At 28.2% G+C, this 26,391-nt stretch overlaps 2 long non-coding RNA genes across 2 annotated transcripts in view; one reads left to right on the forward strand and one right to left on the reverse strand.

The window, feature by feature from the left end:
- Positions 1–26,391, forward strand: part of LOC147816442 (uncharacterized) — a 419,310-nt gene that overhangs the window by 372,108 nt on the left and 20,811 nt on the right. The gene's annotated exons all lie outside the window — the stretch shown is intronic.
- On the reverse strand, positions 6,878–14,220 carry LOC147816444 (uncharacterized). Its single transcript, XR_015433602.1, has 2 exons — positions 10,848–14,220; positions 6,878–7,012 (listed from the first exon to the last, which is right to left on the reverse strand). It is a non-coding gene; the product is annotated as an uncharacterized LOC147816444 (long non-coding RNA).

Raw genomic sequence — 26,391 nt, forward strand, 5'->3', positions numbered from 1 at the left:
TCTATAAACTGCATATTTCTATAACTACATATTTCGATGACGAATGTCTGTAAATAAAACGTAATACCAACTACATTCAGTTTCAAAAATTAAAACTTAAACTATTAAAAATTAAACACTTAATTAGGTTTTAGAAGACCTACTTTGTTTGACTTGCCTTAATTTTGAAACGGTAATATTTCACTGAGTGGCTCAAACGTGCAGACGATTTGTAAAACCATTTATAGAAAACGGATGAAACAGACACATACTGTTTGCCACGCAAATAATTCATCATGTTTCAAAAGCCATGATTAATTTCATCTACAGATGATGATGCGTTTACAGCAACGTTTTCTACAGCATTTTAGATCATTCAAAATACTTTTAAAGACATTTATTAATTTTTTCTTAAACTGTAACATCTTGTTGCTGTAAAAAGTGGTTATAATGCTGACATACTTTTATGGTTGTTAACAGCCTGCAGCGCCATCTGTTAACACATTGTGTTACTAATTTCAGTAGTATTTAAAAGACTGATTCTCTGAACAGAAAGCAGCAAATTGTGCGCCTCTATCCCCTTTTTATTTCATTCATGTTCCCAATTTTCGGTAATTCTTGGAACATATGTTATTACACTTATAAAACGTAGATACTGCTTCAGAGTGTTTATAATGCAATCGATTTGTATATTACAAAAATTCTTAATGGCAGTATACTTTCTATTTAATTAATTTAGTTTGCATTCAATTTCAATTCTCTACTTGTTTTATCCACTGCAAATAGTTATAGACTAATTTTGCTTTCTTGTATCTTGAATGCAAAAGGCATGGCTATAGAATTTCCCACATAAAAGCGATAATAGGAATTACAAGTGAATTTCGGCATCTTTCGACAAGGAATGCCTGTTAGCGAACAACTACCTCCTATACAAGGATCGCCTATTAGGGAAACTAGAATCTGCAAATGGAATGTACAACAGACTCCATCAAAGGAGGGTTTCACTAATTAACCTTTAGAAATCGAGTTATTTTCGTACATCTTTTCCCTATGCTGCAAAGCCTGAATTGGATGGGTTAAAATAATTAACAGATTAAGGAGAAAGCGATTCGTTTTCCATTTTAGCAAGGCTGCGAAAGTTCCAGAAGAACTGTACGAAGTTTGTTTGCATCACCCCTCCCCGTTCTTTTCTCGAATGAAAAATGGGAAAAGAGTGTATGGGTTTGCAAGGTTTTGGAAAACGCTTATACTAAGATTAGCGTTTCATTTAAAAATCATGTATCTTATCGGAAAACGCTTAACTTACGTCTGACAGTGAGATACATTAATATGAAGGATGGGCTGTGAAAGAGCAACGGACGAACTGAAGTGAAAAGAGTGAAAATAAAAAAAGAATGACTCAATTCTTTGCATGTTTGGGTTTTGATGTATTGGTAACGTCAATCCGCGCTGTTTTGGAGTACAATTTTGATTTCTAAATTTGGCAACGCAAGATTTTTCATTTTGTTATTATAGGTTTAGTTAAGCCTAATTTTTTTCGCCTTTTCCGGTTTTCTCGAAGTAATTGCGAATCTTAACGCTTTTTTTTAGTTCAACAATACAAATACATTTTTATATTGCCTTTTTTTTGTTAAATTCAATAATGCAGATAAATATAGGTTTGCTTGTTTATTTTTTTTATTAAATTCAATAAATCAGATAGACTTTTGTAACGCTTTTTCATTGACTTCAGTAATGCAGATGCACTTTTTCATTGCTTGCTTTATAAAATTCAATAATGCTGATAGGTATTTGCTAAGTTTAATTTTTTTTATTAAATTCAATAATGCAGATAGACTTTTGTAAAGCTTTTTTTTTATTGAGTTCAATAATGCAGATGTAGTTTTTTATTGCTTGCTTTATAAAATTCAATAACGCAGTATCTTTTAGGTAGTAGTATCGCTACGTACGTACGTAGGCATACGTAGTATGTAGGTACGTATTATCGCTTTTTTTTTTTTTTTTATTAAATTCAATTATTCAGATAGATTTTTGTAAAGGTTTTTTTATTGAGTTCAGTAATGCAGACGTAGTTTTTTATTGCTTGCTTCAAAAAATTCAATAATGCAGGCAGATATTTGCTAGGTTTGTTTTGATATTATATTCAATAATTCAGATAGATTTTAGTACAACTTTTTTTTATTATTTTCAATAATACAAATGCATGTCGGTATTACTTTTTTTATTGAGTTCAATATTGCTAAAAAAATTGCACGGTTTTTTTTCTTTAAAAAAAATTCAATACTATAGATAAGTTTTTGTAAAGCTTTTTTATTGAGTTCAATAATGCAGATATAATTTTGTAAAGTATTTTTTATTACGCAGATTTCTGAAAACCTTTTCAATTTTTAAAAGCATTTCAAAATTTATTTCATCTTTAATGTCAATAATTTTGGTTTCACTTTTTACTAACAATGAAGATTTTGTTAGTTTCAACTTAATAATGTAACTTAAAATTATGGGGTTTTTTTAATATTATTTACGTCAGTGACATTCCAAAGTAATGGGTGTCGAACGATAATCAAATTCATAAAACAAGAAAACTATTTGCTGAGTTAAGTATCAGGGCAAAAAGAGCCTGTTTTGGGGATTTTTTTAAGGAAACTAGCCCGCATTCTTGTTAAATGAAGAGAAAGTATGCGTTTCATAAGAGGTAGTTTCAAAATCTGCGCGTTACATGAGTGAGTACAGTTACATGTAGAGAAAGTATGCGTTTCATAAGAAGTAGTTTCAAAAGATGTGCTTTACATGAGTGAGTACAGTTATATGAAGAGAAAGTATGCGTTTCATAAGAAGTAGTTGTACAGTCACAGTTACGCGAGTGCAATTAAGAGAAAGTATGCGTTTCATTCGAGGTAGTTTCAAAAGATGTGCGTTACATGAGTAAGTATCGTTACTTGCAGTAAGAATATACGTTATATTGCCTGAAAGTTTAGCTTCAATGAAAAGCCCAACTTTAATGGGAACAATTTCAGGTCCGCCTACTACTGTTGATTGTTTATTTCAAACACAGAGGGAAGCAAATTCTGGTAAAATTACCATACTGTATGATAATGACGTTTCTTGTAAAGAAAAAATTACATTACAAACTGAATAAAAAGAATATATAATTCTGAAATTAAAATCAAAACATACGATATTTAAACCATTCAGGCGGTAATTTTTCCGTTCATATGGTAACGGTTTAGCAGAAACTCTAGCATTCAAAATTATAGTTCATATATCACACATTTAGTAAAAAATGCAAAACTAAAAAGTAAATATAACCGAATAAATGGTTTTTATGTCATGCTCTAATGTATCATGATAAATTAATTATCAGTCTTTACCAAATTTTATCAGATATTATATAACAATATTTTATTGTTAGTCTTACCAAAATCATTACCAAAGTGCTTCGGAAAAATTACCGAGCTTTTTGGTGTCCCCATAGTTAATTGCTGGTAGTTTTGACCATATATATATATATATATTTTTATCTATGCACTTTGCTTTATACAGGTTGGTCTTAAAATAATTGAATTAATCGACTTTAACTAGAAAACGAACCCAGATCTCTTGTATGAGAAATGAGGGTTCTATTTTTTTCAAACTCTCCCGGCTCTTTTAGAATTAACCAGACTAGAACTAACTCGAAAAATATGCAAAACTCAAGATAATCATGAAATAATTGTTTGCCTTAGCCTAAGTGTTTAATGTATAAGAAGGGTTTTTTTTTAATCTGAAGATAAATAAATTTATATTTCCATAATATATATTTAATACTTCATTGCCTAGCAGCTACTAAGCATTAGATGAAAAAGAATGAAGGTTCTTGTTGGTTATAACTATTTATAGTAAATATTTATTAGATGTGGGTTATCGTTTTTTAATCCCAAAGTCTTCAATTCTTTGCTTGTGAAAGTTTGAAAAACAAAAAATAGTGTATATCGCTTATTTCAACAAAACAAGTGTATTTTGCTTACATGAATTCAGTAGAATACCTTATTATGGCATGGTAGAGTTTGATGTTAGGGAAATAAAGAGAAGTTGCCATATTCAATAACGTCATTCAGTTTTTGTGCCACATGATTGATTACTTCTCTATTTATCTCTAAGTAATTCAATAATAGCTAACAAAAATGGAATTTCGAGTGTTGAAGTATTGATAAGTTTCCGTCATACCATATAAAGAATTTTTTTTGAAGTATTGGCTGTCATTTCATTACGGAAAAAAACACTTTTTTTATAAGAATATAGTCTTTAATCTCCTTCAATGTCAACAAATAATGCAAATCATAGCTGCAGAAAAAGTGCTTGTTGCGTCTGTCTACAGAATTTTAGTGCCAAAGTGTAAAAATTATTAAATCGACTTTTATTTTTCATTCCTATAACATAATTAGTTTTCAATTTCTTTTCAGTTATTTTGTATAACATTTTTTCTTTAATTTAGTAAAAAATAGCAACTCTAAATTCCTGTTTTAAATATAATTAGTTAAATTTATAAATTCCAGAGACAATTAGTTTTTTTTAACTGCAAAACTGTTCGCTGCAGTCATGGTAAAGTATGGAGATTGGAGCCATTTAGAACTCGATTCCTTTACCAACTATTGAAACTTTGGTGTTTATAACGGATAAATACAGCATACTCTTTTAGAATGATCCGTTTTCTCCCTTTAAAAACTTAAATTGTTAATCTAGAATAAGTTTATATTTGAAATTAGTGTAAACAATTCTTGTTAATAGATCGTATAAATTCAGTAATAAGAACATTTAGACTTAATTTTAAGTTATTACTAACAAACAATTTTAAGCTCAAGACAATCTTATTGTAAACAATTTCATTATGAATTGAATAACATCAAAGATAGTTTGCAGTGTTTTTAGCAATTTTTAATTTTATAGAAATATTTTCTTATCACCTTATAAATACATAATTGTAAAGAATAACAATAGAATCCTTTTTTCTTAATTGAAAATTTTATTGTTTTCCACCTACAAGATAAATATATAGTCTTTATATAAAATAAAGGTTTATGAGCCTCGAAAATAAGTTAACACTACTGTTAAAAATTTTACTGATCACCCCCTCTGCTCTAACTTACATCTCAAAGCATAAAAACTGAAGCAGAGGCGCCATATCCATTAAAAATTTTCTCCCTCATTCGCAGAAGTTGTCAAGATATTACACGATTTTGAATAATTGAGAGCGCCTCTCCCCATAGGCAATTTCCCTTCAGCAAAACTCGAACAGAAACCTTATGCCATATATTTAGTGGACGTCGTCACCTAGACTTAAAACGGCCGTGCAAATATACGATTTAAAAATCATCACACACAGAAGTGCATATAAAGTTAGTGGGTTTTATGGGTTTCTTAGGCAAAAAGAAAGGCGTCTAAGAAAACTGCACTTTACACCCAAACTTATATACGGACGTGATAAATAAAGACCGATACGAGTTATCGATTTCGTTCCAACCTTTGGAATACGCGAGGCTTGAGAGGAATTTACCCATGCAGCAGAGATAAGTATTAATTACGTGAAAATAACGTTAAAATGCCACAAGGTTTAGAGCAAAAAAACGTTTATTTGAAACGTTTTATTTCCGTTTCGAGTGGTAGTCTCGAATTAGGTAAAAAAGCGTTTATATTTGGGCTGTTTTTAACGTAAAAATGACGGATTTTTGCCGTTATTTTGACTAAGGTGAATTTCGTAACCAATTTTTAACGTATTTTTTACGTTTTTTTCACCGAACTATTTACGTATATTTTTGGTTCTATAAATTCGTTATTTTCACCATGAATATTTACGTGTTTTTTAACGCTTATTTTTATTAAAATAACGTACATTTTACGTTATTTTAACCAAAATACAAACGTATTTTATCCATACTATTTACGTATTATTAACGCTTATTTTGAGCTTTATTTACGTATTATTAACGCTTATTTTGAGCTTTATTTACGTATTATTAACGCTTATATATCAATATTTTTAACGCTTATTTTGAGCTAGGTGAATTAATAAATTTTTCGCGTAAATTTAACTAAATTAATTTCAATTTATCGTAATTTTAACCGAATTGTTAACAATAGCAAATTTTAAGTATTTTTTTTTTAACTAAGAAGGAAAGAAACCATTCCGTATTTTATTGTTTACGCTGCAATAATTACACTAAAAAATATAGCATTTACTTTTTATTTAAAAAAAAACTTTTAATTCTTTTCGAACTAAAACTAAAATAACGGAAAATAGCCGATATTCATGCTTTTTTTTTAGAATCCTAGAAAAAGCTTTTGTTTTTAATCTCACACTTTCTGTAAATTTTTACAATTCAAATTATAACTCAACGAATATGGAATGCAAATCTTTCTACCTCTTCACAGCAGCATACTAGTTTATTTATGAAGTTTCATGTCCCTCAGGAATTTTTTACATTTTTCATTCCTAAAAGTTTGTAACATAAAGAATTGGTAGAAGAAAAAATTACTCAATACTTACATGATTTTCCAAACCCCTATGGAATTTTTTTTTTTTTAGTTTAAATTAATAATTAAGAAATCTACTGCTCTCCTGAAGTCCATGTTTCCAAATTGCTTGCTGGAAATTATCTACTCTTCTAGAATGCTTTTGGGTTCATTATTTTTTTTTTTTTAAATGCATATATTTTAATTTTTAGCTTGAAAAATTTGACTAAAATTTACTTTAACACACACACGAAGTAAAAAAAAAAAAAATATTAACCAAATTTACCATTTGATTTGTTTACTTACTAAAATTACAATTTTTCTAAGTCTTATGTTCGTAAAATTACAATTTTTAATCCAGAAGAGCAGTTAACTAAATAATTTTAAATACAGAAAAAAACATTAAATCAAATAAGATTTATTAAGTTTTATTTATTTTACAACTATCATACAATATATTTACAATATATAGATTTACAATTATAACACATCGCCACCATAACTTCTTCCATCCCGCTGTTACTATCACCTCTTCACTGCAATGTTTCTGGAAAACAAATAAATATTTTAGCATATGAAAAAAAAAATATACCGGACAATAATATTAAATTGTTACAACCAACAGTAGATTTCTAAAACGAAGCAATACTGACTAGATAAAATACAGTTAAATAAAAAATTTTTAAAACTGTTTATTATTTTCATGGAATTTCTACTAAGTATATATCGATTGAGTACATCCAAATACTTAGATATAAGAAAATCTATTTTACAAATTTTAGTCACATATTACACGACAAAATTACATACATATACAGCACAAATCTGAATTAGAATATTTCATAATTTTTTTTTTATCCTAACTAAATCTTACATTGAAGCCAGCAGTAAGTTATAAACAAAACATAAAATTATTTTTCGTGTGGCTTTGAGGAGAACTCCTCCAGACTTTTAGTCTGGTGCTGTTGGCTGCTTTGGTAACAAGTAAGAGCACATTTCTAATGGTAGAACAATGAAGGAATAAAGGTGTCAATTGGTTTACCCACGCTGACCTAAAATCAAGACAAAACTATTCACAAAACACTCCTATTTGAAATTACTTTTTCTCATAACCGCAGTACTTGCCACGATGCGCCCATTGTCAGGTAAAGTACTCCTAAAAGCTGCCCTATACTTTCTGTTTATTTACTTATCATCAGAATTTTATTTTCCTCTCTCATTCTTTCTTACATTTTTCCTCTTTTTTGGCTGCAATTTTCATTCCTCTTCAGAATATTTTGCAAGAACTTTGTAGTTCAGAAACACAATTCTATTAGTTTCAGTTACGTAATTTTTAATTTCTCATTTATTAAAACAGTAAAAATACTATGCCTTTTAACACTAACAGTATCTTTAATATACAAAAGGAGTAATTTTAACAAATTCAGTAATTTGTTAAACTATATATTATTTAGTTCAAGTGAAGAATTACATTTTACAATTGCCTCTGTTAAAGCTTTTTTAAACAAAAAATGGTTATTTTGAAAATTCTTTAATTTCTGGAAAATCGCTGCTAAAACGTAACACTTTATTCCAAAATACATTAGAAAGCTGTTTGGTGATATAGAAATTCATTTCCACAACGGAACTCTTAGTAATGGTGGGAAAAATAGGTGGGAAAAATAGGAAGGGTGGGAAAAATAGGTTCTGTGTTCCTTGACCCTAGTGTGTTACAATCAGGTTGCAGGCAGTAAAAACTTTATTTGTTTAAACCACTTAAAAAGGACTGGATAAAAAAATTTCAAAAAAAAAAAACTTCACACACAAAACACAGTTTTTGGAGAAATATTTTAATAAATATTTCTTCGAAAAATGTGATTAAATGAAAGGAACACAATGGTGTTAGTTAATTGTAGCAACATGACAGAATGTTTGGAGTAATGCAGTATAGCAATCTTGGACTATAAAAACGATTCGGAGGAACAGCCTTAAACTTAAAATTGTTTCAAAAAATAATAATTTTATGCTTGGAACTAATTAGAAATTATCTTTTTTAATGCTGCATATATATATATATATATATATATATATATATATATATATGAGCAAAACAAAATTACCAACTTTCCACACCCTTGCAAAAAAATAAAATAAAAATTTTTTTGAACTAGTATAGAGCAGATATATCAAAATTTTTTTTAACTTATTTAAAGATGTGAAAACAAATATATATTTTTTTGTCAAACTGTAATTCATATAGTTTGTAGTAGTGATAATTTCCATTGCATGAACTACTTAACTTACAAGTTTTCTGCAATATTAGACATTTAACGTAAATTTTACTTAATAGTTTTTGTTAAAATAAAAAGTTGGAACATAAGTATGCTAAATGTATACAGTAAAATGCAAGAAAATATAATAAATTAATGAAAACTAGTCAGTCTAACTCTTTTAGAGAAAAGTAAGCATTTTTTGCAACCTTGATATACACAATGAATCGTGTTTTAAAGCATTTTAATCATTAATACTTCAACACCAAATAATAAACACAAAAACATTCACTTGGAGAAATAAGATATTTAAATAAAAGATGTTTTCAAACAGTATGAAATCAAAAATTTTTTCATTTAATGTAAGCATAATAATATAGTGCAGAAGTTATTGAAAAACAAAACTTTATAAAAATAAAGTGATAATATCATAGACAGATATATCATATAAATAGAAAATATCATATGTATAGTCATAGATATAAAATCATTGATTAAAGTTAACAATATTGAAAGTTCAATTTCTAATATGCGGAATTGTAGAAAATTGCAGATGTACACAAAAAAATATATATATATAAACATATATACAATTGGCTTATTTGAATTAAAACAAGGATAATTTGAAATCTTGTGGCAGAATGTTTTTGAGCTATCTGCGACTAAACTCTCCAGCACTAAGATCTAATTGCAAAATACTTTTAATACAAACAAACATATATGTTGCTAATTTAAAATGGCAAATACGCTGTGTTAACAAAAAATAATAATAATGATTTTCTTAATTTAACACGAAATAATTTTTTTTTAATATTATGGGTGATATTCTCACATTTTGTTGGTGGGAAGAGACACACTTTATTAGCTTCTTCGCATTTTGTAAATAATCATCACAATAAAAAAATATTAAATATCATGAAATCCGTAGTAGCAATTGCCCCCCCCCCAAAAAAAAAATATATGATGTAATTACGTAAATTGGACTCCTCAAAAGCATGTTACACTTTGAAATTAGGTTGTAATAAATAATATCGTATAAAAAATATCTGATTTAAAATTTAAGGAGAAATCAACATCTATAACTTCTAAAAATTCGATAGAATTTTAAAAAAAATAAAATAGATAGCCTTAAAAAATAGATACTCAAATGCACGATTCGAGTTTTCCATATCGTTTAAATATATCAAGATGGTTAAGAACCAAATGAAAATCAATATCAATAACTGCCGAAAATACTATCAAAACATTACGTCGATTTATGATACTATCGGTGAAAATTGAGCGTGTCAAAAACTGATTATCTAAATGCATGATTCAAATATTGCATGTTCAAATATTTCTGTAAAAAGAAAAGTAATATTTTCTTCTTTTCAAGAGAAAAATCTTTCTGCAAGAGATCTGTAAAATTTTGCAACAATGTCGCCGTGTCGCTGCGATTCTGCCACGGAGATTTGAAAAAATACTGAGCAATATGCATAAATCTTAATTCCACGAGAATTTCTAATTGATGTTGTTTATTCATTTTATAATTCATTTTAATGTTTGCCAAATGTTTGGTTTGAGTAGCCTTAGCCTTTGAGGGATTCATTAATCTGCATAATCGCTGAAGAATTCTTAAAAGCAAAATAGAAGTTTCAGAATTTGTTTGAACTTATGGAGGACTATGAATAAAAAGACTAATTTAATCCAGATAAAACACTTTTTTTTTTTAAGTATCAGTGAAATAAAACATTGGAACAGCAAAAATAGTGGTGGTAAAAACAGTAACAGTTTACCATTCTACTTGACACTAACGATGAAACTTACACCTGAAACTTCTATTATAAATTAGTTGAATAGTGCAAAGGCTGATGATTGTGCATGAAATAATTAGGATACATGGAAAATATATTTGCAATATATGATAATTCATTTTAAGAGACAAATTTTTGAGTACTTTTATTTGTTGTTATTAGAGCATGGGCAGCCTATGTAAACAATGTTCAATTACTATTTTTAATATCAGCAAAAGTAATCTGAAATAATTTATAACAATTGATTTGATCATGTTTATAATTTCACGAATTTTTTTACCCATTTTTAAGCACAAGAAAAAAGGAAACAATTCAAATACAGTTATTTCTTTAGACATACTTAATTCAGGTACCTTCAAATGAGACTTGATGGAGGTTCATTCTCAAAGCTAGATCCTTTTCAAAGATCTTCCTCAGAAGTACATCAATAGATTATGAAAAAGAAAATTCATTCAGTTAATACGTTTAAAAACATAGAAATAATTCAAACATATTTTGTTTTGTTTATACGGGCACATTTATTATTCAGAACTAGAGAAGTAAGGAGTAATGGTTTGGCAGAATGTTAGCTAAAAAAAATGGTGAAATGCAGAATATATTTTTATAGCAATATTTTTTTAAAAAAAAATTCATTAATAAATATTTTTTACGAATAAATAAGCTTATTTATAACTGGAAATTACTCCATGCTTATCTATATTAGTGGAATGGGCTAAAGGGAAAACAAAAACCTAAACCAGAAATACTTAATAAAGTTATGAAGTAAAATAGAAAGAGAAAAAAAAATTATCATAATTGTTACAACAAAACTTCCATGCTAAGAATAATATTTTCTGTAAAGCAGTATCCATAAAGCAACATTAACTAAAATATAATCTATTAGAAATATGTTATTAAAATGCTGTGTTATCTTAAAAATGCTAACAAAAACAAAAGATTATATACAAATGTAAAACAGAAAAATCTATTTTAATTCTCAAAATAAAATTTTAAAGCTTTACATCTCAGTCTTTCCAATTATCATATTTTCCAGATAAGAATAAAGTCAATAGAAACATTCTTAACTACTGTGTCATACAGTTAATAAAAAGTTTTTTAGAAATGTAAAAAGCTAGGTAAAAACCAAGACACAAATTGTTTAAAAGAAAAATTTAGCAATAAAAATTTCAATTGAACTTTTTCACCTAGCAAGGGTCTGTCTAAGTTTTTCTGATAGGTACCTATTTTATGAAAATTTAGACATAATTTGTGAAAAATTAAAAACTACATTAAAAAATCAACACAAAAATATGGATTTATCGTTTCCTAAGGAATACAAAAATAAAATTATAAGAAAAAGTATTTTGTGAAACTACTGTTTTTTCTAAAGTTGAATTTGTGAAGGTACTGCTAAACAGTAGTAAATTTGGCCTTGACAGACCCCTGCCTAGGCATATTTTTAGAATACAGTGACTATAAAAGAATTAAAAAAGTTTTAAACAGCAATGTAAATTTAAATAAAAGCTTGAATAAGAATAATTCTAAAGATAATTTAATATTGAAAATTACTGCAATTATTTTCCATATCGTTTTAGCTGATAAATTTCAAAAACTGTTTCAAAAATAAGAAGAAAAATTTCCAGTAAATGTTCAACTGGGTGTTGTTTTTTTTTTAAAAGATATGTTGCAAAATAAATAGTCAAAAAACTATTTTGTCCATGTGAGATTTTCTCTTGCAATAGCTTGTTAAGATGATACTTTCACGACATTTTGGTTGAAGAACCATCTGCTATAGACTCTTGTAAAATTTACACCAATCAAGCGTGTTTAACCCTTGGTTCTTTAAAAAGGTAAAGTTAAAAGAAAATGCCACTACTCAACTTTTTTAAAAATGCAACAACTAATAGTTTTTATACTTTATAAGACAATAGTAGGTAAGTAGATAAGACAGCTCAAATTAATAACAATATGATAGGACTGTTTCACACATAATACTTGTCTCGTCTCATTTGCTAATAAAAATGCCATCTCGTACTGAGTAGGCAAAACAGTAAGAAAAATGCCCGTATCATGATCTGCCGGTGAATAATCACTATATCTTCTAAGCAACTTCCACGCAGCAACCAGGAGGATCTAAAAAATATTAACGAACGGAGATCAACTTGAAGAGTATAACTCGTAGCTACCTTTCGCACACCTTTACATATTCTTTTAAAAAGTTAGCAGTTAGAAATCTATTTGGTGCCTGGACGATAGCAGTTGGCATAACTGCTCACAATACAGAAGTAACCCTAATAGGGAATTAAAAGTTCAATGAGTATTTCTATGTTGTTACCTATGGATAAATATTTATAAACTTCCAGCGGTCCACGAAAAATTAAGAAAATATCTCAGAATGGGAGTAACTCAGAGAATATAAGTTGAAGCAACCCTCAGGAAAACTTCTACATACTTCTTTTTAAATTTTTGCAAAGTACAAAATATATATATTTTTTTTTGTTTCAACATTTTTAGTTGGCACAATCTAGTTCAAATAGGGAAACATCCCCTTTTATTTGATTCATAAAATCAGGGGAGATCTCTATAAAATGAACAATGGCAGAATAATCAGCACGTCTTGGCAACTTCTGGTATCGGAGAAACTGAAAGAAAGTAAAAAAATCACAGAAAGGGACCAACTCGAAAGATATAACTCGTAACCATTTGGCAAACATTCATGTTTTTTTTAAAAAAAATTTCAAGTTTATATCTATTTGGAAGCTTGGCTATTGTAGTTAGTGTGACAGATTAATATACGGAAATATCCCCTAAAATTAGTGAAACAGAAAAATTTACATTATAAATCTAGCTAAAATTCTTTTCTACTCCGGAAAATTTGTTTATCATCACTTGTGGCAGAATAATCAACAGGTCTTGGTAACTTCCAGTGGCTATCATCACACTGAAAACAAAACATGGGAAGAAACTCAAAAGGGTATATCTTGTAGCCACTACCCCCTGGCAAACCTCTACAAGTTTTCTTTTATAAATGTATGCAAGTTTGAAATCCACAATAGTAGGCGCAGCAAATCACAGAAGGAAAATATCCCCTCTACTCATATTTTGATGTGTAAAGTCAACCATGATTAATATCATTTAAGTATTATCTTCAGAATAATGCTTATAATTGTTACTTTTTGTTAATTGTTATTTATTATAGCAAGAAAATTTGTCAGATGAATAAAATAATGCAGCATTAATTTAATAATTTTGATAATTAAAGCTCTAAAATAGAATTTTTTTTTACATAAGATCGCAACTAGTTTAACTCAGTATTTCAGATTAATATTCCTTGATTAAGCTTAGGTGCCATCAGAAAACTTTCCAAAAATTCATGATTTTATTAAAAATATCTTAACTGCATAACAATCGTTTATAACAGATCTGTATTTCGTCTCTTTACATTTTATGCACAGTAAATGAGATTCAACAAATTCTCTTGCTTTTTTCCAAAATCGTTACGTTTTGTCATAGTTTGTTAAACTTCGCAAATGATAGGCTTAGAATATTTGTGTTTATTTCAAGCAGAATTAACTACAATAATTATTTACTTTTTTTGGCAGTGAAGCATTATAATGAATTAACATTCTAAAATAGTAATAATTAAAGTAAGGAATAAAAGAACTTACCATTGAATTCGGCGTATGTAAACACACGCGTGCAACAATGTAAATAAATGTAGGGGTAGCTAGTGTAGGGGTAGCAATCCTTGTGTAGAACTAGCTCCCACGGAAAAGGAGTGAAAAGTTGAAACTTTGTATCGTTTAATCCACTTGTAAAACAAAAACTCAAATAACTGAAAGCAATGCGGAGAGTACTTTTGAATCTATATTGTCAATCAATTTTTTCTCTATTTTTGATTTTTCTTCTTATTTTTCTTATTATTATTCTAATTAAACCTGGAATAAAATGCTACATTGTAGAATAACTTTCATATAATATTTTTAAAAAAGTTAAATAAAACTGCCAAGCCTTTTTTTTAAAAATTATTACTATTTTACCTGATGACTTAAAGAAAAATGGAATTATATTGTTAAGTAATGTTATTTTCATTACAGAGATATAATAGTATTTTATTTTTACTAGTATAATATTATTTGAATAGCTTGTACATAAAAAAAACTCGATTTTAATGCTTTTTATAATTTTCATGAATTCATAAAAATTGCTGTTTTATGCTCTGGAAATGTAAAATTATTATAACAATAATTTATTATTAAAAGATAAACATGAATAAATATTATAAATTAAGATCACTGATTCGTAAGACATACAAGATTATTTAAAATACGTGATTATTTATTTTAAAACTTTACACTTTTTTGCTTCCTTTAACCAGGAACTTCATATCCAATCGTTAGGAATTAGAGGATCGTACTATAGTAATTTAACTAAATGAGACATTAATTATGTTATATTTTAAAACTGTAAAACTAACAATATACATTGATTTTTTTGTGCATCATATAGGCTGAACAATGAACCATAAATTGTAGGATTTCCATTTAATCCGAAATGAGAGTAAGAAAGATATTGTAGAATACATTCTACGTTAGGTCTTCCATCAAATCAAAAAGATTTAATCTAACTACATCCACCAATGTAAAAGTTTTATCAATTAACATAATATGGGATCAACATGTACATTTATTTATCTCTGGTTAATTTTAATTATTATATCATGATTACATGTTATTTCTCAAATTTCGTGCTTATTTTTTGTTTTTCTGGTCTGCGTGGGTGAAGATTTTACATACATTAATTGGCATGCATAAAGGCATGGTCTCATGATTTAGGTATCATTTTTAGTTGTTGGTGATGACCGTGTTAAAAATAATAGTTTGAAAAAATTCATAAAATATTTATTACATAAAAAAAAATACACATTTAAATAAAAAGCACATTTTAAATCATGATTTCATTTGGAGAAAAAAAAAAAAGAGGTAATATAATGGATTTGAAAACTTGATTATAACAATAAGGGTAAAAAAGGGTGTCAAGTTGTTAACATTTCCAGTGGATCAAGTTATTTTCATATAATATATTAAAAATTCTATAATTAATTTTAGCTGGAAGGATCCATTTTTGTTAAGCGTTCCGTTTCTCTCTTCAGTGCTTTAGATAAAAATAAAAAAAAAAGTAAATTCTTATGAATCTGTTTTTTTTGCTTGCTGATATTTGTCTTCATTTTAAAAGCAATGTATGTATATATTAAAACGATTTTGTTGAAATTGTATTCCCAGATAACACAGTGTAAACAGATAATGTGTCAACGAATTAATGAAGGTAGGAGTTTTAGTTATGTCGCACTAGAGCTGTACATTAGGCTTATCATCCATTTAGACTTAAATCTGAAGGGGTAGGAAATTTTCTCCAGATCCCTGTACATTTGGCACAGCAATGTGATCGACCACAGGCCTCTCGATTCCACAGATTTTAATAGCACATATATCGCATGTACTCGGTGGCGTCGAGGATCGAGCACCACCCCTGTCAAGGACTAGAATGGCCCTTAAAACCCCTATTAACCGGGAACTAAGCTTAAATTGTTGTTGTTGTTAATTTACGTCGCACTAGAGCTGCACAATGGGCTATTGGCGACGGTCTGGGAAACATCCCGGAGGATGATCCGAAGACATGCCATCACAATTTTGATCCTCTGCGGAGGGGATGGCACCCCCGCTTCGGTAGCCCGACGACCTGCGCGCGAAGTCGAGCACTTTACGGTAGCACAGTTTAACGAGGACCAATACCGCACACCCTCGGTCCCTACGCAGATTTATCCAAGTGGTCACCCACCCGCACACTGACCGCAGCCAGTGATGCTTGACTTCGGTGATCTGCTGGGAACCGTGTCTTATCGATCAGTCCACTGCGGGACTAAGCTTAAATGGAAAAATCTTGGTCAAAAAACAAAGAAAAAAATTTGTCGCACTAATGTCAAAATATGAAAAAGCAAATATTTAATTTCTCTCTTCTTTTCTCTTTCTTGTTGTTCATTTACGTCGCACTAGAGCTGCACAATGGGTTATTGGCGACGGTATGGGAAACATCCCGGAGGATGATCCGAAGACATACCATCACAATTTTGATCCTCTGCGGAGGGGATGGCACCCCCGCTTCGGTACCCCGACGACATGCGCGCGAAGTCGAGCACTTTACGAGTCGACTGTATAATGTGTTTCTACGGTATGTTCGTCGCATGTCAAGTTGTAGAAAATGTTTACTTTATTCAGTATTTTGGAAAATTTCTTAATTTTCATCATAGTTTAGTTATATAAGAATTAAAACTCATATTTCCCTTCTTAGTTACTGATAATGAGCCGACTCAATATTATCAACAAGCAAATATTTATAACCAGTTTAATGAAACAAAAATAATTATAAGTATTAAAAATTAAATATGAATTGTGATGAAAATCTGCAATGTTCAGTTTATTCGAATTCAAGAGAGACGTAAAAGATTATCTTTCTTGGGCTCTCACAGGTTCATCCTTTTTGTTTGAAACATTTTTACAATTAAATTTACGTTTATAATCCCAAAAAATTTACGTAAATATAACTATGCAACAAAACGTCAATTTTTCGCTAATAAAACGTTTTTAAAAAACGGTCAAAAAATGGGTAAAATGTACACGTTAAAATAACGTATTTTAAGTACGTATTTTTAACGAATGAAGAAATGGTGAAAATCATTACGTAAAATTAACGTAATTTTAACGTATACGTTTTAACGAATGCAGAAATGGTGAAAATCATTACGTGAAATTAACGTAATTTTAACGTATACGTTTTAACGAATGAAGAAATGGTGAAAATCATCACGTGAAATTAACGTAATTTTAACGTATACGTTTTAACGAATGAAGAAATGGTGAAAATCATCACGTGAAATTAACGTAATTTTAACGTAAGACCAAAACCTTATAACGGACAAACGGATTTTTAACGTTTATTTGCCCTTTCATGCTGCATGGGTAGCTATTAAACCTAGGCAAACTATGGTGGATAAATTCTGTGAGGAGGTATAAACATCAAGGGAGAAAGTAATGGAGTAACGAGTAAATAAAATACAAAAGTCTATACGCATCCTATATGAATAGATTGGTTTGTTTTTCCATCATTCTGATTTTCTTTCTTTACTTCAACTTGCGCGATTTTTCAAATCAAAGATTGTTGTTTGGTTAGTAATATTTTTTATTAAAGGAATTGTTTAAAAAATGCCTAAATTTTACGAATTAAATTACTTTTTATCACTGTTTTTAAACAATGAATCAATACAATACTCTATATTTTGAAAATAAATTTATGCCACACTCATGTATGGTATCAATTAATTTATTTTTCATTCATTTTTCATGGCTCATGTTAAGAAATAAATTGATACCAAAGTCTAAATTTCACCGAATTATTTAATGATACCCTAGTCCAGAGGTCGCCAAAGTGTTCTATATAGACCCCCAAGGGTCTATTTAACAAAAGCGGGGGTCGATCCGAGCCAGGGAGTCGAAGAAAAAACAGTTCTTAATACGCAAATCACACATACTTAATTGAGTATGTAAAATTTGTGATTTTTTTTATAATTGACTAAATCTCACTTAATAACTCAACACATAAACTCAACATAAATTAATAAACGTATATTTATTCGGATGAAACAAGAATTTACGTACCAGCGAGCAATGGCACGAACTCTGCACTTCTGGTTTATAAGTCATATGCATATGTGCGATTGTCCAAATGTCACGTGTGACGAGCATTGACGTTACAAACGCAAATATCATACGCAGTTTCAGCTATCTTTGCAAACTGTGAACAGTGTTGAATATTTGCAGTGTCATTATTAAAACTTTTAAAGTTTTGGATAATTAGTTGTTGTTTCGATAAAACCATTCGTTTAGTTTAGATATCAATTTTAGTTATCAATACATGTAAAAAAAAGGTAAGCATTAATAATATGGATTAGTACAGCCCGCTAAGATTAAGAAGCAATAAATTTGTAGTCACTTTACTTATTATTCCTACTTATTTATAATAACTTATTGTTTAATAAATATTAAAATATTTAAATTTCAACATTAATATATTTTTCATAAAACTATTGTTACACAATGTACTATTACTTTAATAAATGTTTAAAATCATAAAATAAATATACAAACACAGTATCTAATAGAGTTTTATTTTAATTAACAGAAAATTACTTTTATGGGGGTCGATGGAGATTTCAAAAAATTATATAGGGGTCGATGATCAAAAAAGTTAGGCGACCCATGCCATGCCTTGTCCACGTTTTATTAAAATAAATTGAGTTGTCGACTTCGTTCCAAACTTAAAGAAACTGGAAACTTTTAACTATTAAACCTAGACATGAAGTTTAATAGTTAAAAGTTTCCAGTTGCATAGAATCTAACTATTAAACCTGAGCAAACTATGGTGTATAAATTCTGTGAAAGATATAAACAACCAGGGAGAAAGTAATCGAATAGCGAGTAAATAATGAAAGAAAAAAAGTCTATATGCGTCTTAATGTATTTTTTTCACTCTGATTTTTCTATATTTACTTCAAACTGTACGATATTTTAAATCAAAGATTACTGTTTGATTGCTAATCTACTTTTCATTGAGCAGTTGTTTCCCAATGCTTTTAGTTTTCTAATTAAATTACTTTTATAAACTATTGTTAGAAAATGAATCAATACTATACTCCATATTTTATATGATTTGATACCAAACTCTACATTTTACCGAAGAAGCTATTGATGCCCAACTCTATATTTTAGATTTTTGAAGAAAAAAATTTTTTTTCAGCAGAACTATCATTTTTCTTTCAATTTAAGCCTCACTTTTCATTTCGAATACTATGCGTTTTTTGTTGCTGTTGTAGTTTTTTCTTTTTTTAAAAAAATTTAATGGCAAATGGACCTCTATAACGATTGCTTATATTCTATTGTACACGTAGAAAACATTTCTGGTCAAATTACTGTACTATAAGATAAAAAATAAAATAAAAATTTTAAAAAACCTAATTTTGGTTAATAAAATTAAAATTTATGGTATTTACATCATTCATTTGGTATTTTTCAGTTCATATGGTTCACCGAAAACTGGTTTTTTAAAATTATAGTTCTTATTACCGCACAGTTAATAAGAAACATTAATAATAAAAGATACAAAACTAAAAAGTAAATTTAACGAAATGAATGGATTTTATGCCGTGGTCTAAGGAATCACATTAAAATTACCAAATATTACCAAATTTTATCTCAGATTACAAAACCGTATTTAATTTTAATTATACCAAAATTTTTGCTAAAGTGCTTCGGTAAAATTTACTGAGCTTTTTTTGTGATCCCATAAATCCAGAAACAACTAAGATAAATTCTACCATATTCCAGTAGTTTCGACCATTGTTCTTTTCTAATAGAAAAAAGTCTGATATCGCCTGATATTCTTTTTGTCATTAAAATAGGCGTATTTTTATAATTTTTCATAAATTAGTTGTAAATTACTTTTTTTTTTCTTTTTAAACTTTTTGCTTTTTTAGTTATTTTTTGAACTTGTTACTGCCCTTTTTTTTGTAAAAACTTGTTAAATCTGTTTGTAAGTTTGCATCGATAAATCGTTCGCATAATAGCTTAATATTCTTTCGACCTTAAAGTTGAGTATTTTATTTATTTATTTTTTTAAGGAAGTATTTTTTCCGTTTTTGAGCAAAATAGTTTGAAATATATATTTTTATAGCTTATATTGACATCTAAAAAAAATATTTAACTATTTATGTAAGTTTGCAATATTTGCATTCTTAAAAGCGTTTGTAATTGCGTGTTTTTTTACCTTAAAGTACAAATTTGTAATCTTTTTTTTTTAAATATACTTTTATTTTTTTAAAACCTATAATGACATTTTTTGCTGTTCAAAATTTATAAGCATATATATCTCTTACCTTAGTTACTGGAATTTAAAAAAAATACTTCAATTGAAGCAAACATATTTCTGAATAGTATATCCAACAAAAGAAATTATGATGTTATTCTATTGTTCCATAGAAAAAAAAACATAAAGATTTACTTTAATTAAGAAATGAGTAAATTAATTAAAATTTTTAAAAAAAACATGTCACGATGCACGATAATAAAAATAATAAAACGAAGCAAAATGTTTTTGAAAATCAATGCTGCTGTGTCTCAGAAAAACAACATTAAAGTGTAATGTCATAATTGCCTTTAAGTATAAACAAAATTTCAACGGATGAAAATTGAAAAAAAAATTTTAATCCGCACGATAATGAAATGGGAACAACACATAGCAAAAATGTTTTGAAACTCGATTCACTAGTATTTTTAAGAAGAAAAAAAACGCATTCATTTTTATAGAGGATAGATTCAGATTTCTTTTAATTGCAGAGAATTTTTTTTACCCTTTCTAAAATTTTAAAACTTTTAAACAATTTTATATGTATTTTCTGGGTTTATTATCTCTGGGTATTTTATGTTGTACAATACATTAAGTAGTCGAATTAAATTTTTATAATTAATCCTTCTAGAATAAATTTTATATTTTCCATTCGATAATCGATATACGACTGTGGTAAGATTTAATTATTCATTTATTTTTATTACGCTTCCAACATAACTGAAAGTGAATACCAAAACGTTAACAGTTTTCTGAAATAAAGACTTGGGATAAAATGCTATTAATAAGATAGAACTGAAGTTGTTAATCTTTTAAGAGAATTATTATTTTATACATTATTATACCCAGCTTTGTTTTGTTTTAGAAAAGAGATATAAATTATTTACCTTCCAAAATATAAAAATAATTATGTTATTTTCTCTTATCTTTTCTATTTCAATTTTTCAGTAATATTTTCTAGGAAATAATACTTTAAAAAGTTTAAAAGATTGTGTATTTGTTTAGCGACCTTTTATAATTTTATAACATAACCAAAATGCGTGCATCAGACTCAAAATTGCGTTTAAGTTTCATAACGTTTGTACGATATAATGTTGTAGAATCATAATGTTTGTACAATATAAGATTCAGAAAAAATTCCATTTGTGCCGGTGAATAAGGTTTGTTAAGCAGAATTCTTTGATTAAAAATAAAAGTCAATATTGTTAGAGGATGTTTCTTTGCATAATTTCTACATAAATATAAAAAAGAGCCCTACATAATAAAAAGTATATTGAATCAATGTCACTTAATCAAAGCTTTAATCCAAACAGACAGGTTCTACTCAGGTCCAAGAGATCCTTCCAAATACTGAAATTGAGAATAACAGAGAAATGCTAATGTGTGCAACACGGTAAAAAAAATTGAACAAAACTGTGTCAAAATATCCCCGAGACTAATAATAATTAATTTTTAAACCCATGTATTCAAAATTAGAACAGCATATACAAATCATCATCTCACACAATTAAACCTCATATCACTTTTGAGAAAATGAGCATACGTTGTTTCAATTTTGAATACACGGGTTTTGAAATTCGATTATTTTTTATTTTGGTACTATTTTGACACATTTTTTTTACAGTTTTATATTGAGTTCTTGATTTTGTTTTATGGTTTAAACCATACCGTTTTATTGTTGTAAAAAAGATTAAAATTATTAATTGAATTTATTGAAAATTATATTAAAACTGTTATTATTTGACTGTAATATAAAATCAATTGTTTTTAAGTTAAGTTTATCTACTCTTCTAAAGTAACCTTAAATCTACTTTCTCTGTATACTGCAAGGGTTATATATTGCAAAATAAGTCGCAGCATGTGGAATAAAACTATTCTATTTAATTCAACAATGTATAAATTTCCTTCTTGTCACATGTCCAGTACGAAACGATTGTTCTCAAAAAATAAGGCCAGTCTCAACTGTCAAAAACTTTTATCCGAAGTGGCAGATCAGGCTCTGTTACATTTATACTTTTCGATGATAGTTTTCTTTTTTTTTCCTCCAATTCTTTCTGAAGATTAAATCTAAAATTTAATGTTGGAAATTGCTTTTTTATACTCACAGATGCAATGACTTAACAACTTGAGCAATTTTTGTTATTGTATTTCGTTTCTGTACTTCTTACAAAAATATCATATAATAGAAAATTTAATATTACGTTTTGGTTTAATATTTATAAGCACTGATAGTTGTTTGAAAGTGCTTCGCTTTCTTAGAGTCTTGTTCTATTTTTCTTAAATCCAGAAGGGAAAAATAAATGTGTTTTTTGGATGAGAAACTAATAACAAAATAGTGACCTAAACCTATTAAATTAATATTTTATTTATTTGTATATTTTAAAATATATAGAAATAAATAAATGACTCATCAAAAATAAGATAGGTAATCTTAGTTCAAATATAAATTTAGTAGTAAAATTTAAAATTTTGTAGTACCGAACCGTTAAAATTCTAAATTTTTTAAACACTATTTAAAAGTTTGAATAAAACTTGAATTTTCAAAAATAAATGATCTAACAAAAAAAAATCTTAGAAGAAAAAGGCTAATGTGTTAACTAATTACACAAGTTAGTTATAAAACTGTATGAGAATTACAAATATTTTTCTTTCTTTTTTTTACTTATTATTTATTTTTATAATGTTTGAAAATAAGATTTCTGTTCTTTTAAAAATGCTTCTATCAACATTACGGCTGTTAACATTAGACTTCGTTGTCTTGTAATTTTTCCCCAAACCAGAAGACAAGGAAGTAAACACTTGGCCAGGCATTTGTGACAAACACTCTTCCTTGAATGACGCTTATAATGATAAAAACTTTCATTTGCGTTACATAAAGAAAGAAAACCATGATACGTCCACCAAAGGGGGTATTGGTTGATGTAAGCATAGAACAGTATTCGAATAAACCAGCAATGATCGAGATTTTAACTTGAGTCAACTGCTGACGAAAATCAACAGTTCCATTCCCTCAACCAGCTGAACTTAATCTGCATGATGACGCACCCTTTCTTTTTTTTCTTTCTTTTTATGCATGCATGGGGCTAATTTCAGTTTTGAAGAATACTAACATATCTTCAACATTTTACATATTAAGTTTAAAATTTACTGGTTTTATCCATTTTTGCAAAATTTGTATTAAATTTCTGTTTTCCAAACTAAATTATAGGCCACTTATTTCATGTTTATAATTGATATTTATTGCTGCATATTTGGAAGTGCAGTGAAACCTTCAATAAAGACCACCTCAATGTAGACGACCTCATCTATTTACCTTCACTTTTTGGAGGCACGGAATTTTTTTCGATAGACTCTGTGCTATGAAAACCTCTCCCAGAAACCGGGAAAGCCTCTGCACCAAATACTGAAAATGATCTAATAAGGAAACTCGAAAAATTATCGAATCAAAAATATTAACAAAACAAATAAGTAGGTAAAAATGTATTCAAAATATTTGTTGCGTGTTCTTATTTAGAAAACTCTTTTTAACGATCTTTGAAATAAATCTACAACCTCATGTTGCAGTAAGAAAGACAATGTTATCAATAATTTATTTTTAGAGTTGAAAATTAAATTTAAAAAAAATATTTCAGACGAAACTAAGCATCTCAAGCAAACAAACCTCTTCTCATTTTTTAAAGTTAACTAATTTTTATGATACATAATTCAATACAAACTTAAACGAAAAACATAATTGCTCATTTATTTAAAATAATTCTATCATTCATAATTGGGAAATTTGTTTTTACTCATAAGTATATCAGTAGGGATCATTTTTATTCACGCTAAATTTATTCATATATCCGGTTTTTAATTTTAACACAAGTGGCATTTCCGCACCAAGAAAATGACACTGACTAAAATTAAAATCGTTGCAAAACAACATGTACTTTCGATAACGTTTTGAAGTCAGTGGAGGTGACTCCTAAGGACAACCAACCTCCACTAACGACCGTTTTACTGTGGACACGAGAGTTTCACTATGTATCTAACCATTGCTGTGTTCCATTATATAAAGTCATCAAGATTAAGATGAACCATAAATAGCATTTTATTCGAAGAAAAAAAATTTTAAGTGTTGATTCTGTTTAGATCGGTAATTTTTAACGAAATGCTTTAGTTATGAATTTGCTAAAATTAGCAGTAAACTAAAGTTTATGTGATAAAATTTAGTAAATGGGATGCAATTTGGTAAATGTTGTAAAGTAGGTAAATTTATCATGATATCTTAGAGCAAAGCTGAAAAACCATTGATTCTGTTAAATCTACTTTTCAATTTTTTTTTTTTTTTTTACTAAACATGTAATAAATAATTTTGAAAACCAATATCTCACGTACTAAGGAATTGCCAAATGAATTTTTGCACTAAGGAAAAAGTATGGTCACAAACTACCCGAATATGGTAACATTTACTATATTTCTGGCTTTATGGAAATACCTAAAAGATCGATAACTGTTATCGAAGCGTTTTGGTAAAGATTTTGGCAAAATTAACAATAAAAATATGATCTTGATATAAGTGATAAAACTCGATAAACGTAGTAAAATTTGTTTATTTTATCATGATATCTTGGACATGGCATTAAAATCATTTATTCGTTTAAAATTACTACTCAGATTTGTATTTTTTACTGAATGTGTGGTACTAAGAACTACAATTTTGAAAACCAGACTTTCCGGTAAACCGTTATCATATGAACGGAAAAATTACCAAATGAATGGTTTAAAGACCGTATATTTGGTTTTTAATGACAGAATTGCTGTTTTATGTATTTATTTTTACCAGAAATATCATTTTCATACATTTCGGTAATTTTACCAGAATTTTTTCTCAGTGTAGAAATTAAGCCTTGTGTGAACCAGGGTTCCTCCAACCTTTTTGTACCCAAGTACACATCCTGGATGACCGGTTGGACAGCGGACACCGTTACCTTCTCTTAAAGATTTTTTGCTTTCATAGCATTGTATGTACTTTACTGTGTTCCCTCAGTAAATACGTAAAAGATCGACAATTGCAATGGTGCCGCAAGTACGGAGTTGAGTACGGCTACCCTTAAAAAAAACCTTGGTTGTGCCATCCTGTTTTACATAAACATTTCTTTCCCTTATTGTATGAAAATCAACAACTAAAATGATTTGCAAAATGCCTACTTTTTTATATAAATCTTTATCCTCCAATTTTCTTCCCCGTCCTGTTACGGATAATTCCCGTCAATTGAAGCCAAGTTGAAAGCTGAGAATGAGAAATTTACTCTCTCCGACTATAACGTTTTTCCTGCCTTGTCACAACGATAACCACAAACACCGTTAATCTCAAGTTTTAAATTCTTTCTGCAAATATAGGGAAAAAATAAAAATGTTAACGTCGATGATGGGATCATCAATCAACATGAAGAGAGAGAAAGAAAAATATTATTCGCCAAGTTTTTTACTTTTCTTTTCTTGAGAAAAAGTAATAATTCTACATTCGTGTGTGAATTTCTTCCATTTATCGAGCAAGAAAAAGCCTTGTGGTTAACTTTTTCTTTTCATCTTTTATTTATCTGAGACCATTCTATTTATTCTTTAGTGCTTTTAGTTGAAGAGAACATTTGTATTATATATTTTTCTCCCATTTCAGCCGATTTTGCTACCACTCTTAAAATAATTCTTAAGTATTATAAATGAACACAACTTTCAGGTGGTTTCTTTATTTTTACAATAGCATTGTTAGGAAACGAAACACGCTTATGAATGTATATAGCAGTTTTTAAATATTCACCACGTCCATTTTACTAAGCCTTTTATATAGACAGATAATGCTGCTTTATATTTGTATTATCAACTGCTTTATGCAAAAATTTTAATACTAACATTCCCTTTATATGAAATTTTTCCTGCTAACTATTATTTTCTGTGAAATGTTTAATACA

This window comes from Parasteatoda tepidariorum, chromosome 1, assembly GCF_982258835.1.
Source record: "Parasteatoda tepidariorum strain Cologne lab strain chromosome 1, Ptep-v5.0, whole genome shotgun sequence".
Lineage (NCBI taxonomy): Eukaryota > Metazoa > Arthropoda > Arachnida > Araneae > Theridiidae > Parasteatoda > Parasteatoda tepidariorum.